The sequence below is a fragment of the Micropterus dolomieu genome, linkage group LG02 (assembly GCF_021292245.1).
Source record: "Micropterus dolomieu isolate WLL.071019.BEF.003 ecotype Adirondacks linkage group LG02, ASM2129224v1, whole genome shotgun sequence".
In the NCBI taxonomy this organism is placed as follows: domain Eukaryota; kingdom Metazoa; phylum Chordata; class Actinopteri; order Centrarchiformes; family Centrarchidae; genus Micropterus; species Micropterus dolomieu.
In genome coordinates this window covers 13,198,354-13,202,261 of record NC_060151.1, presented here as the reverse complement: position 1 = coordinate 13,202,261, position 3,908 = coordinate 13,198,354, and positions in this window count along the sequence as shown.

Genomic DNA, 3,908 nt, shown 5'->3' with positions numbered 1-3,908 from the left:
AGAGACCTGACAGGTGATGGTCAGACGTTGACCTGGCTGCACAGTCACAGAGGCTGGCTGTGTCAACTGTTCACACTTCACACCTGTTAAAAAAAGAAAATGTTTTGTAACAAATGATCAAGTTATACTGCAAAAGAAGAACTGCTGACTTTGACAAATCCAGACAGACTCACATCCAGCTGCCAACAGCAGCAGCAGAGCTACAGAAAACATGGTTTATGTAGAAAGTGACGTGCTGTGAACTCCACTGACAGCCTGATGGGAAGTTTTTATAGCTGAGTAACAAGGAAGGTCACTGAGTTTGCATAGAATCAAACACATGAAGCATCAATGTTGGTCTAACTGGAGCCAATAGAAGAGTCTGTTGACTGTTATTATATCTGCAGATTAATTAATTAATTTCATAACACATTATTTTATTGTTACTATTTGTAAGTGGATATTTACATGAATCATGGATAATGGAAAACATATTCAATAAAATCAGCTTTGCACAGTGTGTTTAGCATGTTTAAATAAATTATTAAAACACACTTTAAACATGATGCGATCTGTTTTCTTCAGATTATTTATTTACTGTCAGCACCTCCTACATCACATTCATGATCATGAACTTCAAAACTCTGAGCACATTTTTTTGTAATTGCAGCATTTATTTATTTATTTATTTGCTCACTTACTGTATTCACTGCAAACAGAAATAAGGCAGCAGCCAGGATCATTTACATAGTAAGAAAAACTTAAGTCTGATGCTGCTGGTTTGAAGGTTTGCATAAAAGACCTGATGATGATGATGAAGGCTTTAAGACATATGGCCCTTTAAAAAGCTGCTCAGGAACTGAAACCTGAGTGACTAAATGCAAAAACTAAATATTTTCAATATTATTAGGTGAAAACTAAAGAAGTTCACACATGTATAAGTTACTTTTGTGATTTCACTAAATTTTACCTTTATCTGTGTCTGATTATGTCAGAAAAAAATCAAATATCATGCTATGTGGTTACCTGTTGATGTTTTTTTGTTGTTTTTGTTAACACTTAAATATGCTGTCTTACTTTTCTGTTCAAAATGTGCTGAACAAAGTTAACACCTGACTTTTGTTTAGGGTAGAAAAGTATCAACTATCACAGTATCCAGTGTTCATGAGCAGCTGGAGTGTTAAACTTTAGTTCAGTCCAGGGTTCAAGTGTCAGTCAGTTAAGATCAATGAGAACACCAGATCTGAGTGTCTCCTTTTAGAAACAAAGGAGAGAGAAACTTGACACTGACTGCCCTCTAGTGATTTTATGTGAGAAACTGCAACAAATTATTTTCACTTTCATACCCCGACTTTCCCCCGATGTCAGCTGGGATTGGCTCCAGCCCCCCGCGAACCTGTATGCAGGATAAGCGGTTGATGATGGATGGATGGATTATGACTCACTTTAGATTCCACATAATTTGAAGACATTATTGTGTCTACATATATAGACGTGTACGTATTTGTAACTTCAGCAACCAGATTATTGTGTTGTCTTTGGCAGTTTTTGAACAAGTGATCTTCACTGTGTGTTTTTTTTATGTGTTTAATGTTTCATACAAATATTTCTCAAGAACACTCTTCAGGATGTTGTATAATGTATCATTCACAAAAATATGTAACGTAAAATATATAATGTAAAATAATAAACACAAAATAAATACAAACAATAGAACAAATAATGTAATATGAATGTGAAGAAAAGTCATGTTTGGGCTCTAACAGCCTGAAAGATGAGTCCTGTAGGATTTTGTACAGCTGCTCAACCAACTCCAGTCACTGTGAGTCTCGAGCACAATAATAAACAGCAGAATCTTCAGTCTTCAGACTGTTCATCTGCAGATACAGCTGCTCTCTGCTGTTGTCTCTGGAGATGGTAAACCGGCCTTGAACTGACTGAGAGTAGGATTTGCTGCTACCACTACCATCATCAATCCAGGCAAACCACTCCAGTCCTTTTCCAGGAGCCTGTCTGACCCAATGCATGCTGTAGCCGCTGAATGTGAATCCAGAGGCTGTACAGGTCAATCTGTGGGATTCTCCAGGCCTTTTAACCACTGGTTCAGATTCTGTGAGTTCAGAGTCTGACCATCAACACCTGTTAAGACAAAAAAAGATATGTATCCCTTACATTGTGGCAGCACAAAAAAAAATACGTCAAATTAAGATCAGTGAAGATCTTCACCTGCCCAGCAGACAGTTAAAAGCAGCAGTCCTGTCCTATAGTCCATCATGTTAAACTGTGTGTCCACTGTTCTCTGTCATCCTCTCTGCAGTCAGATAAGTAGAGGTGGAAGACATCTGAGCTTTGCATTGACTCTCTCTCTCACAAGGAGGAGAGAGCTGGATTGAGTCGAACCAAATTAATTTGATTCATACATCTCAATTTTTAATTTGTTTTGAATTTAATTATGTCTTCAGAAGTTGAATTGAGTGTTTTGAGTTTTAGTTGTTTAAATAAACTGAAAAATCAACCATCTACATGAAAAAATTAAATAAATAAATTGTAGTTATTGCAATTCCCCTTTAAAAAAACAACTTTGACATAAAACTAAACTTCTCTGAGACCTTCAGGAGACATTTCATGTTGTTTGCTTCCCTCATCTCAAACTAAGCTATAAGGTGTTTGTTTTTTTTACCACAGAAACTGAAACCACTTTTAAAATGACATTAATAATAATAACTTTTAAGTTTCACCATAAAGTTGGCTGAAGATGTAACTCTTTCAGATAATTATTAGTTTTATTTTATTTTAGTAAAGATTAAATGAAGAGAAACTGACTTTCTGAAAAGCTGTTTCTTGTTGATGAGCATTTAAAGCTAAGTTGTCAACTGACCTTATTTGATTACTTTAAAGATTTAATATTTAAAATTCTTCACTGTTGGAAAACAATAAATGATGTATCAGTGATTTTAATGTCAGAGTATTTAAATTGAAAAGAGCTGCTGTTAAATTACAAGAAGAACATTTTATAAAATCTATAGAAGGATCAGCTGTTGTCTCACCGGTAGTCGTGGCTTGGAATTGTCATGTGAACATTTATTTGGCAAATGAAAGGTAATGTACTTATGATTTATGAACATGACAATGCAAACTTCACACAGAAAGGCCTGGGACAACCAAAGTCTTTCTTTCTCTTTTTTAAGTTAAAACGTTTCAACATTCCTCAGAATGTAAAGACAGATAAGCGGTATGAAAACCTTCCAGCTGTGTTTTCCTCTGCCGTTGTTGCTGCAGCGGTCTGTGTGACGGCGGGAGCAGAGGGCTCACAAGCTCCTTCAGGCACATTTTTGTTCTGCCATCACTTCTTCTAAAACTGTCAATATTTGAAATCTACACAGCGGATTTCTCACCTCAAAACTTCTCAGAAGTGGATTTAGTGATGTAATTCCATACGAAAACTGTAAAATATAAAACTTCCTATTGCTGGCCTGTGTATGTTCTCTCTGACCAATCAGCAGTTTGTCGTGTTTTCATGTTACATTTTAGTATCCCTCAGCTCGCTTGGACCCTCGACGGAGGTGAGGTGATACAAAAAAAAGTACCTGGAAGCAGGTACAGGTACAACATTTCTACAATGGAAAACCAAACAAAGGCGAGTTGAGCCAGACTAGCTTGGTTTGAGGGCGTGCCTGACACCACTAGCCACTTGGCAAGTTTTATGACGCGTTTTCATTGTGACATCACAAGTAAAGGAAGTGAAGGGCTGGACTACAAACGAGCTGTTTTCAAGCGGTTCAGAGCAGAGCTTTCTGTGGGAGATGGGAGTTCCCTTTGGGCTGGACTTTGCAAACCTGTTACATGCACAAAAAAGATATATAACTCAATAAAGGAGAGGGAAAAAGCCAAAAAGCATAATATCACCTCTTTAACAAAAGGATAAACTT